Below are 12,841 nucleotides of genomic sequence, written 5' to 3' on the forward strand. Positions count from 1 at the left end.
GCGATTGTTTGCAATTTTGAAACAGACTGCCTTTAACCCTCCAACTTTTTTTCTGTAAAAAGCCTTTTTTCTTTCTTCCTCTGAAAGCTTTGCATTGTGAACAATCCATGGTAAACAAGGCTCCCTCTACAGCCGCGAGTGCGAAGTACAACCCCACAGGTTCAGAGCCCAGCGTTTACCCGTCAGAAAAATAAAATGATGACAAGACATCACATTAGCGCCACGCAGGCTTCCTTCTGCACATGCTCAAGACTCTGCTGTCAATAGAAAACTCACACTTTCTTTTTAAAAGAGGGTTTAGGCACATTTACTCATTTGCACCTTTTATTCCTGAAATCAAATGTGTTTTCAAACCAATTCACTCTCCCCAGTTTACTGGATCTTCTCATCCTTGGTGGTGTGGGGCAGGTGGGAGGCTTTATTTATCCACACATGCTGGTGCCCAATAATGATTTTTAGAACGAACTAGTGGCCACAGCTCTTAAGTTCATCCAGGAAATGTGTTTCCAAACGCGGGAACTGTCCATCCTCACTCTGAAAATGAGATAATTCAGACTCAGGATTTCCCTTTCCCCACCACATTTTCAGAGACCTTTGACTTCTCCTGGCCTGAATTACTATTTCACAGCAGTGGTGGACATCTGAGCTTGAAATATAAAGCCAAATACAACTGAAGTTCAAAGGTGGAATTGAACCCAGATAACCCACCTCTTCTCTGACTAATAAAAGAGAGCTAGTACCGCCCAGGAGGGCAGAGCAGTGATTTTCTGTAGGCATGAAACGTGAACTCATTTACTATCCCTGAGATAAAACAGCCCAGCCCTGCTCAACCCACAGAAAATAGTTGAGAGCCCTGCAGAAACCTGGCTGTTGAGCGGCACTGCAAATGAGGTGAGTTTTCATGTGTGTGTGCTGAAGCCCTCAGAAATCTCCCAGATCCTTATTCCTACAGGAGCTGCCACTCCTGGAGTAACCTTGTATAGGTTGTTTTCAGTGTCCTTGTGCCACTCCCCCACTCCTTAAAGTGGCCACAGCATGAGTCCCAATGAGGAATCAGGTGACCTAGTTTCTTGACCACTAATTCTCCCAGTGATGTGTCCCTTCTTCTGGCCCCAGCCTGGTAGGAGACCATGGCAGAGAAAGCTGATCCCATCTGCTTCGGGGGGACAATGCTGCCACAGGTCCCCTCCAGCCTCTGAAGACATTGGGTGCTTTTGTAAACAGATGATTAGGGTATGCTCTGATGGGGCTTTTTAAGCAGCAAACCCCTTTCTTTCATGCAGCTTCCCATATGAAGTAAGCATGTCCCACAAGTGGGGACCTGGCCATGGGACTCTGGTTTGCCATTATTAGGACAAATAGGATCTTAGCGTGACCAGAGCAGACACTGTTCAAGCATGTCAAAACATTAAAAAAAAAATTATCCCCACAAATGACTTATTAATGACAGAGAAGAAAATGTACCTGCACAATGGGGCGATCTGGCAGACACTTCCCAATTAAGTCATCAAATTCAGCAGCCTCCAAAGTGGGGCCACCAGACATGATGTCCTCGGCTCCTGAAGGGAGGCACTGGAAGACACAGCATCACTTGAGCCATGTGCTCCCCCAACATGCTTCACCTGAATCTGCTCCTCAAGAGACAACCAGACAAGAAATCCAGAAAGAGAAACTCCACAACACAACAGTCTTGGACTCTACAAAACATTCATTGTCACTAATTGACTTTCTAAATGATAAGATGAAAGAGAAATAACAGCTGGGTGCAGTGGCTCACACCTGTAATCCCAGCACTTTGGGAGGCCGAGGCGGGTGGATCACCTGAGGTCAGGGGTTCGAGACCAGCCTGGCCAACATGGTGAAACCCAGTCTCTACTAAAAACACAAAATTGGACGGGCGTGGTGGCACACACCTGTAATCCCAGCTACTCGGGAGGCTGGGGTAGGAGAATTGCTTGAACCCAGGAAGCGGAGGTTGCAGTGAGCCGAGATCGTACCGTTGCACTCCAGCCTGGGCGACAGGAGCGAAACTCCATCTCAAAAAAAATTAAAGAGAGAGAAATAACAACTAAACTTAATGTGTGACTCTTCTTAGATCCTGTAGAGAAGGAATGAGGTGTGGACAAGGGGTGGGGGAGAGGCAGAGGATGGGGGTGGAATGAGGGTGGGGGCCAGGGTGGGCTCTGGGCTGAGTGGTCAGGGAAGAGCTCTCCCAGGAGGAAGCCACTGGGTGTCCTAATCCCCAGAGGGCAGAAGTTGACAGCTGGATGAAGACCTGGGGGCACTGTCTTCCAGGCAGAGGGAATAGTTGGTGCAAAACTGCTGATGAAAGGAAAGGTGACCAGAGTGCTAGAGCAATGTGGGCCAGGGGGAGGGCAGGAGGGATGAGCATCGGGGGGGGCAAACAGGGCCAAGCATGCAACATCCTGAACATCCCCCGTGAGGTGTGTGGGCTTTACACTGGGAGTGAGGAGAGGATGCAATCTGAGTTACGTTTTTAGATCAGGGGAGATGAGATTATAAAGGAGCAGAAGTGATGACAGGGAGGCCAGTGAGGAGGTCTAATGGAAAGAGTATCATCAGATGGAACTAGTTCAAATTCTGGCTCTGACACTAGATGGATGACTTTGGGCACCATACCTAAACCTCTCTAAGCATCAGTTTATTCATCTACATGTGATCCCCAGTTTTTGTTTGTTGGTTTTATTTATTTATTTTTTTTGACCAAATCTTGCTGTGTCACCTAGGCTGGAGTGCAGTGGCACGATCTGGGCTCACTGCATCCTCCACCTCCCTGACTCAAGCCATTCTTGTGTCTCAGCCTCCCAAGTAGCTGGGATTACAGGTGTGTGCCACCATGCCTGGCTAATTTTTGTATTTTTAGTAGAGATGGAGTTTTACCATGTTGTCCAGGCTGGTCTCAAGCTCCTGGACTCAAGTGATCCACCCGCCTTGGCCTTCCAAAGACCCACTATGTTTAACGTGTGTTTAACGTAGCATTTGGCACCAAATTTTCCTCTTTGAGATTACAAACTGTGGTAGACAGTCTCCAAGATGGCCCATGACGACCCTCACCGCCCAGTTTCATAGCCTGGTACCATCGCAATGCACAGGGCTGTGGAACCAATGGTGCATTGTGGAAATGAGGGTGTGTGACTGCCAAGGCTAGATCCTAAAAGACATCTTGATCTTTTCCCCAGAGGGAGTACTTGGTAGATGGTAGCTTTTATCATCAGGATTGTACATTTCATAATTGCACAATCGGGGTCACATCCCTCTCTCTAAATGCTACAGTAGTTTACTCTGCCACCAGCAATATCTAGCAGCATTCATTTCACTGCACACTTGTCACTGCTTACTATTAGCAATCTCTTTTATCTCTGTCAATCTGAGGGAGGAAGAACAGTGTCTCTTATTTTCCTTTGCTCCTCTTCACTTGGGAATGTAAGTAGATGTTTCTGTGCACTGTGTTTACGGGGCACTTGTATTTCTTTTTCTTTCTTTCTTTCTTTCTTTTCTCTCTCTCTCTCTTTCTTTCTGACTAACCTGTTCATATCCTTTGCCCATTTCTCTATTTGAATTGTTGGTCTTTTTTTTTTTTTTTTTTTTTGGTAAGAACTTTTTGGAAATAAGGAAAATTAATCTTTTGTCATGTATTTTGCAAACATGTTTTCCTTTTGTTGTCTTTTTATTTAGTTTATGACAAGATTTTTTTAGCCATATGGCAATTTTACATTTTTATATCATCTGATTTTTTTTTTCCTTTAGGGCTTTAGGGCTTCAGGTTAAAACAAAAGCTTTTTTCCACTCTAAGATTACAAAAGTAATTCACCTATATTTTCTTCTGGAAACTTTATGTCTTCATTACATTTAAATCTTTATTCCATCTTTTATTTATCTCAATATAAGTAATGAAGTGGGGATCTAGCTTATTTTTTTCTAAATGGCTTTCTAAGTGGTGTCAATACCATCTTTTATCTTTTATTTTTTATTTTTGAAACAGGGTCTCACTCTGTTACCCAGACTGAAGTGCAGTGGCATGATCTTGGCTCACTGCAGGCTCAATCCCCTGGACTCAAGCAATCCTCCTGCCTTAGCCTCCCAAAGTGCTGGAATTACAGGCATGTGCCACTGCACCTGGCCTAAATATCATCTTTTAAATAACTAATCTTTATCCACTAATTGGAAATGTCATCTTATACTAATTTTCTATTATGTGTGGATTTTTATTATATTCTGTTGACCTATTCCTGTCTCAGTATTATGGCTTTAAAATATGTTTTCTGGGCCGGGCGCAGTGGCTCACGCCTGTAATCCCAGCACTTTGGGAGGCCGAGGCAGGAGAATGGTGTGAACCTGGGAGGCAGAGCTTGCAGTTAGCCGAGATCATGCCACTGCACTCCAGCCTGGGTGACAGAGTGAGACTCCCTCTCAAATAAATAAATAAATAAATAAAGTTTTCTGGCCTGGCATGGTGACTCATGCCTGTAATCCCAGCATTTTGCGAAGCCGAGGCGGGCAGATCACTTCAGGTCATGAGTTTGAGACCAGCCTGGCCAACATGGTAAAACCCTGTCTCTACTAAAAATACAAAAATTAGCTGGGCGTGGTGGTGCGTGTCTGTAGTCCCAGCTACTGGGGAGGCTGAGGCAGGAGAATCGCTTGAACCCAGGAAGGGGAGGCTGCAGTAAGCCGGGATCATGCCACTGCACTCCAGCCTGGGTGACAGAGAGAGACTCCATCTCAAAAAAAAAAAAAAAAAAAAAAAACATATATATACACATATATATATATGTATATACACACATTATGTGTATATATGTTTTCCTACTAGGTAGGGCTAGCATCCATCTCTACCCCATAAACTGTCCCTGCTCACACCATAACAAAAATAACTGAAGCAGTGTCACAGCCAAGGGGTACTCTAGGTACAGCATATTTATGGAGAAAGGAGAGATGTTTCTCCTGGGGGACTGGGGGGTGAGAGGGAAGGTTCCTGGAAGAGATGACATTTACTGTGAATCAAAGAAGGTGGGAGGCTTGCGACAGGTGGAAAGTAGGGAGGCATCCGGCTGGAAGAGGAGGATGTGGAGAATCCAGGGCTTCACAAGTGCCTGGATTCAAAACACCTGACCTGTGGGCTGGGCCATAGCGCTGACTATCCATTTATTCTTTATATTAACTGATTTTTGCATAGCTGCCTGCAACCTCACAGTCAGTTTGACACCTTTGCTGACATCTAGGAGAAACAGTCCAATACTATTTCCTCATTCTTCTCTATTTAGATAAATTTTCCATTATGAATACAACTAACTGAGCCTGACTTGTTGAAATACATTCTCCTGAAAACCATGATAAAAGGTAAAAATTACAATTTCATTATTCTCCTTTTCAAAAAGTCTTGCTTTAAAATGTCATCAGTTAATTCTGGTCATGTCGCTCTCCTATTCCAAAACCTTCAATAACTCCCAGTCACCGGCGGAATCGAGTTATAACTCTCTCTGGTCTGGCGTTGGAGGCCCCACTGGCCTGCTGGCCTTATTTCCTTCTGTTCCTCTCTGGGAACTCTGTAGCAGACGGACTCGCCATCTTTTGTCCCCTAGTCACCCATGTGCGACCCCTCCATGCCTTTGACCACACATGTTTTTAGGCCTGTGTTCCTTCCACAAATATGTACAGAGCCACTACCACACACCAGGCGCCATGACAAGTGCAGGTGACATGGCAATGTACAATACAGACTCAGGGTTGACCATAGGGAGCCTCCAGGCCAGCAGGGGAGAGAGAGATTAAACAAGTGATGTCATGGGATCCTGATCTGCATGCTGGTCATGGGCGGTGTATTCCAGTTTGTACTTGATAGTCCTGAAACATTCTAGGAAGGAAGTCCCCAGGGTGTGAGAAGGAAGTAGCAGATCTGGGAGGGCTCCACTGAGGAGGTGACATTTAAGTTGGGCACTGAAGGATGAATGGGTGTTCATGAGGTGGAAAGGTGCCTGGGCTGTCAACAAAGACACCTTCCACCTCAGCCAAATCAAGATCCCTCCACAGACTGCCGCCCAGCTGGCTCTGAACTGACGTGTTTGTGGTACTTTCTGTTTCCTGCATTAACTTCATTTTCCGAACTGGGCCATTCGCTCTGAGGGCTGGGACAGGTTCTTAGAAGAGTTACCCTGCACACAGTAGGGATGCATCACTGCCTCACTCGGGCCCCTTCCTGCCCACTGCCAGCACAGCTCTGAAGTCTTCGATAGAGCTCAGAATGAAGCGGGCCATCCTGGACACGGGCCACACTTTGTAACTCCCATGGGGCATGCACATGCCTCTTTTCCCTCCCTTCTTTCCTGGTGCCCTTGGAGAGGCTCATAGAAACTACCAAGGCCAGCCACAACCCTGCATTTCTACTTGCAGGTGTGTACACAATAAAATGAACACAGATGTTCCCTAAAGAACACACAGTAGGCTGGGCATGGTGGCTCACACCCATAATCCCAGCACTTTGGGAGGCTGAGGTGGGAGGATCACTTGAAGTCTGGAGTTCGAGATAAGCCTGGGCAACATAGCGAGACCCTGTCTCTGCAAAAAGAATTTAGCTGTGCATGATGGCATGCACCCGTAGTCCCAGCTACTGTGGAGGCTGAGGTGGGAGGATTGCTTGAGCCTGGGAGCTCAAGGCTGCAGTGAGCTGTGATTGTGCCACTGCATTCTAGCCTGGGCCACAGAGCATGACCCTGTCTCAAAAGACAGAAAGAAGAAAGAACACATAGCAGACTGGTAGGCTGGTCATAGCAGCACTATTCACAACAGCTCCCAACTGTCCACCAATGAAGGATGGATAAATTGTGGGCCCCCCATACCATGAAATGTTACTCAGCCATAAAAAGAAACAAACTACTGATGCATGCCATAACACAGATGATGCTCACACACTTAATGCTTGTGAGCAAACGAGCACATGATGTACAATTCCATTTCTATAAAGTTCTAGAACAGGCAAAATCAATGTATGCTCCTAGAAGTCAGGTCAGTGGTCATCCTGGCCCAGGGGCAGTGACTAGAGGGAGCACAAGGGGTCTTTAGGGTGGTGCTGATGTTTTGTTTCTTGATCTGGACATGGGTCACAGGAGGTGGGGTCAGTTTGTGAACTTGGCTGAGCTGTGAAACTGAGTGATGCGTGCTCTTTTCTGAATGTGCATTATGCTTCAGTAGAAGTTTCAAAAGGGGAAACAGCAAGCCAGGTCAGCTTCCGTGGCTAAGCAGCCTGGAGCTCGCTGTAGTCGATTACTGCAACCCACTGGACACCAGGCACCTGTGTTGGGCAGTGTGTATGTGTTATCTTATTTAATCCACCAAATAACAAGGTTGATATTCATTTGCCATTGTGCACATGAAGACTAGGGGCTTCTGGGAGAAGATTAAGTGACTCACCCAGTCACCCAAGAGTGGAGAAACTGGCACTCAGAGAGCAGGTGACACGTCCACAATCATGGAGCTAGAAGCTGCTGGCTGTGCTGGACCAAGATGTGTGGGTCTCCAGGGTGTGTGGTGGGCCCTGCTAAGGTGAGACCACTGAGCCAGGCCACGTGGTGCTGCGCTTCACCGACCTCCAGCAGAGCAGGAGGAATCCACCAGCGCGAGTCAGATGCAGCCAGAGATTTCCCTTGGGCCAAGACCTGGGAATGGGCTAGGACTGCTGTGAGGCCCTGCCTTGGGATGGACCCCAGGGCTTCTCCATACAAGCCTTGGAAGGAGGCTGGCCTTGGAAGCCTGAAGGGATGAAACTCTAGCTGGCTCTCCGGCAGGTGAGGAGAGGTAAGGACCCTCCACGGGCTGTGGGGGTGTGAGACTAACTTACGTTCACACGGTCCAAGGAAGCCATGCAGGGAAACGGGCAGGTTACCAAGAGAAAGAGGCAGGCAGCACCTTCTGCCTAGGCCTGCAGTCCCTTCATGACAGAGCCCACAGCTCCGGTGTGGATGATGGCCCAAGGCTCTGGGGCCCGGGATGCTGCATGGGGACCTTTCTGGGGCTGAATCTAGTGTGTGGGGTCATGTCCAGGTGTGGAGGGGAGTGGGCAGCTGCGGACACGCTCTGTTTGCACTCAGGCCCTTGCTCGGTGTGACCTCAGGCAGGTGACTTGACTCTCCAAGCCTTGGTTTCCTCATCTCTAAAATGAGGGAACAACAGCAGGGACTTGTTTTTGAAGGTTGCAGTGAGGCCTAAATGCAGCGATAGCTGAAGAGGCCTGGACTGGTGCTGGGCACAGAGCACCGCCCGAACCATAGTTATGGATAGTGATGGTACTATGAAAACTAAGTAATAACTCAGTCATCAGTCCACACGCATTTATTGAGCCCCTACTATGCTCCAAGGCCCGGTCCAGGTGCAGGGACCGCAGTGGTGAGAAAAGCAGACCTGGGTCTGTCCATGTGGAGTCGATGGTGCTGGTGCTGCTGCGGCCTCAGCTTGTCCCTACCCTGACTGTTGCTTTCTTTTTCCTTTCTCTTTCCCCACCCCTTCCCTTGAGAAATAACAGCATTAAGATTGGAGAGACTAGGGCTCTCTTTCTTACTAATTCTGTGACTTCAGACAAATTACTGGCCAGGCGCTGTGGCTCATGCCTATAATCCCAGCACTTTGGGAGGCCAAGGCAGGTGGATCACCTGAGGTCAGGAGTTCAAGACCAGTCTGACCAACATGGTGAAACCTGGTCTCTACTAAAAATACAAAACTTAGCTGGGTGTGGTGGCACATGCCTGTAATCCTAGCTACTTGGGAGGCTGAGGCAGGAGAATCACTTGAACCCAGGAGGTGGAGCTTGCAGTGAGCTGAGATCATGCCACCGCACTCCAGCCTGGGCCATAGAGTGAGATAATCTCAAAAACAAAACAAAACAAAACAAAAACACAACACACACACACACAAACAAATTACTTAAGCTCTCTAAAGCCGAGCCTCAGTTTCCCTGTGTGCTGAGGAACTGAATTCTGTGTCTGGGGGTACCCAGCACACAGAAGGCCCCCAACAATTGCTGTTCCTGCTCCCCTGCCTACCTCCTTCTCCTCTCTTCTTCCTCCCCACTTTCCCCGTTTCCTTTCCTTACCATTCTTTTTCTCTGCCCCAGCCTTCGGCATCTTAACACCCAAAGCGATTGTCAAAGTTTAGTTGATGGTGCCCAGGCTGTGGCAGAGACTGTGAACCAGTTTTCTTGATATTATGCCCTGAATCAACATTCTCCCTTATCTTTTTCAACCACAGAGGGTAGAAACATGAAATTCTTTCTTTCCCAGCCTCCCTTACAACTGGGAACCACGTGACCCTTTTGCAGCAATGAGACATCAACACAATGCCTCGAACGTGGACAAGGTTGGAGCAATAGCAGGCAACTTGCAACCATGAGGAAAAGCCTCAATAACATCACAGAGACACCAACCCAACATTGCAAATGGCACCAGCGGCGGCTCCTCCATTCTTCTTGTTTTAGGAGTAAAATAACTTCATGTTTTGCTATAGTCAACTGGGTTTGGGGGCCTGTAGTCAAAAGCATTCCTGGCTTATTCACATGGCTCCTGTCCGCGGGTGGACTAGATGGCAAGGATCCCCCACTCCCATGTGGCCTTTTCTCTTTCAAGAGGACACAGGAGCCTCTTGACTCTTTGAAGAGGACACAGGGGTGCTACGTCCAGGCACCTGCTGTGCGTACTGTGGTGCCTGGGGAGCAGACAAGCATTTAGTTCCCTCACTTGTGGACTCTGAAGGAGGGAAAACTGTCACGGCTGCAGCACAATGTGCCTGGGCACTTCCTCAGCCACAGGAGTATCCCAGTTAAAGAACATCTTCTGTTTCTATCTTATCTCTTGAGGTATTTAGAGCCATTCTAAATGCCAGAGCCTTAGAATGACCATGGGGCTGGCAGGGCATGGGCTCTGTGACTCATATCTGTCAAGGAGGCTGCTTGTGGTTGTGCTGGATCGAGCCCCTCTCCTTGACTATCTTCGGCACTGCAAGCCAAAGCTCAGGGCTGCCCGGGCCTATTCCTGAGGTGGTGCAGGAGAGGCAGATGGGCTGCTGGGGACGAAAGGGGCAGGTAGGCGGGCTCTGGGCTCCGTGCCCAGCATTGCCAGCAACATGCCTGTCTGCTGCTGACCCCTGACCCACTCAACTTCCTCCCCAGAAGACAGTCCCTTGAAGAAAGGGGTTCCTCCATCAAAATGTAAAATTTGAAAGCCACAGATGTCTGACCCAAACCTGCTGATCTAGTAACAGGGAAGCTGCAACATGAAGAAGTTAGATGGCTGGGGCGCAGTGGCTCATGTCCCAGCACTTTGGGGAGGCTGAGGTGGGGGATTGCTTAAGCCCAAGAGTTCAAGACCAGCCTGGGCAACATGGCGAGACCCCATCCCTACAAAAAATACAAACATTAGCTGGGCACGGTGTTGAGCACCTGTGGTCCCAGCTACTCAGGAGGCTGAGGTGGGAGAATTGCTTGAGCTCAGGAGGTCAAGGCTGCAGTGAGCTGTGATCATATCACTGCACCCCAATAAAAGAAGTTAGATGACTCGTGGGGCAGAGGCACACCTAGAACCAGAGTCGCTGGACTCCCTCCCTCTCAGGTGCTCATCTCCACTTTCGACCTGAGACAGGCCCAGGTCCCTGCCCTGCTCCCCTCTGGCAGAGAAAGATCACCACTAGGCTTCACATCACAACACATGTGCACCCGGCTGGCAGGCTCTGGGAGAGCTGCCTCTGAAGACGGCTCCCAGGCATAGCTCCCCCTTACTCCTCTATCTGAGCCCCACTGCTGTTCCTACCCCAGGGTCTTTGCATGTGCTGTCTCCTGTGCCTGGAAAGCCCTCCCACTTCATCTCTGCAGGGCTGGCCACTTCTCACCATTCAGGCCTTGGCTCGGATGCTGCCTCTTCAGAGAGGCCTTCTTGCCCTGAGGCACAGTCTGTCATCTTACTCTATTTTAATTATCTACCCCAAATTTCCTCCTTTTGCATATTTTTTTATATTGCCTTGTTTATCATCTCCAGGCCTGTGAGCTCCTAGGGATGGGTACCTTATCTGTCTCATTCACTGTGGTATCCTCCGTGCTTGGAATGACCTCCAGCATGTAGTAGGAACCTCGGAAATGATTTTTGAGTGAAGGAAAGAAGAAATTTCTTTGTTTTTTTTTTTTTTTTGAGAGAGTTTCACTCTTGTTGCCCAAGCTGGAGTACAGTGGCATGATCTCAGCTCACTGCAACCTCTGCCTCCCAGGTTCAAGTGATTCTTCTGCCTCAGCCTCCCGAGTAGCTGGAACTACAGGTACCTGCCACCACAGCTGGCTAATTTTTTGTATTTTTAGTAGAGACAGGGTTTCATCATGTTGGCCGGGCTAGTCTCGAACTGACCTCAGGTGATCCACCCGCCTCAGCCTCCCAAAAAGTGCTGGGATTACAGGCATGAACCACCACAACTGGCCTAGGAAATTTCTTTAAAACTACAGAATGCTGTGTTGCAGGGAGGACAAGGGTCTGGTCGGCCGTGAGCAGAAGCTGTGCTGTGTGCCTCTCAGTCTGAATAGGGGTCAGGGAGCTACCCGCCTGCCGGGATCCACACCCAGTCACCCCGAGCAAAACAAAGCAGACTGCACAAATTCACAAAGCAATACTGTGCCCTCCTACCCTCAAAAAAAAAAAAAAAAAAAAAAAAAAAAAAAAAAAAAAAGCCCGATAATGAGGTAAACACAATCATGACCAGGAAAAAGCTTGGCCATGCTTCTTCCAGTCCACCCAAAGCCATTATCTCTAATTGATCTCCAGACATCAGCTGCTGAAGCGTCTGAAACCCTCCTGCACCCTCCAGGTCTGGTTACAAAGCCCTGGCCCACCCACCCGCTCCATGGAGTCAGGTCTCCTGGAGCTGCTCTTTGCTGGGGGTGACAGGGCCTATCTGGGCCCCACATGAAAAGGACCCATCAGGCTGACAAGAGTCAGGGTGGGTCAAGAACCTGTGTAAAAGTCACAACCACTAAATGCTCAGCTGCCAGGGGGCTGAGCCGCCTGAGTTTCAGTGCCTTAAGTAGAAGGCTTGACAAAGCCATCAGGGGTACCGCATTCAAAATAAAAAGCAAGGAAAACCAGGGACGGCTGCAGAAAAGCACCCTGCCCAAAATATCCCACTAGTTCTGGGTGAAAGAGGCACCCAAAAGCTGGAGTGAGGAGTTTAGTTGCAAAACGGAACAGGACTTAGCCACAGGATCACGAATCCCTTCTGGGTCTTGGTTAGGCTGTGGCGGTCACAAGGGCGGCCATCAGTACAGGGACCATCTGGATGTTTTGAGCTGCTCCTTCCTGGCCCAGCCCAGGAAAGACGTCTCCTTTCCTGTTAGGTCTCTCTTGTCCTTAGAAACAGAGCCGGAGTCAGCTCCCTGGGCTGCCTGGCAGGGGTGTTTTACTGCCAGAGCTCTGACAGGACAGAGCCACTTCCCCCCCTTCATTCATGGACGCCCAGGTAGCAGCTCCTGACCTCTGCAAGCTTTTCCGTTGACACACACAAAGCGTCCCGAGGCCAGCCCTGCATGCAATATTGCTGCTTATGGCACCAGGCAGCTCTCCTGCTTGCACCAGTAAATTATGAGTGCTTCCTGCATTTTTTCCCCCAGATACTAAAGTTGAAAGGCCACCTTGGCATTCTCGCATTTGTGGGGGTGGAGGTCTGCAGCCCGGAAGGGGCTCGAGCCTCAAGGAGCTGCTGGGGACAATGAGCTGTTCAGGTTCGGGGTATCTGCCAACCCCACCAGACACTGGCTCTCCAGACAGGGTGGTGGCTGTTTTCCACTTTCCCACACAGCTTC

General features: G+C 48.9%; 1 protein-coding gene across 9 annotated transcripts in view; it reads right to left on the reverse strand.

Moving 5' to 3' along the window:
* NOL4L (nucleolar protein 4 like) overlaps nt 1-12,841 on the reverse strand; it is a 142,565-nt gene that overhangs the window by 42,043 nt on the left and 87,681 nt on the right. The gene's annotated exons all lie outside the window — the stretch shown is intronic.

This window comes from Pan troglodytes, chromosome 21, assembly GCF_028858775.2.
Source record: "Pan troglodytes isolate AG18354 chromosome 21, NHGRI_mPanTro3-v2.0_pri, whole genome shotgun sequence".
Taxonomy (NCBI): Eukaryota; Metazoa; Chordata; class Mammalia; order Primates; family Hominidae; genus Pan; species Pan troglodytes.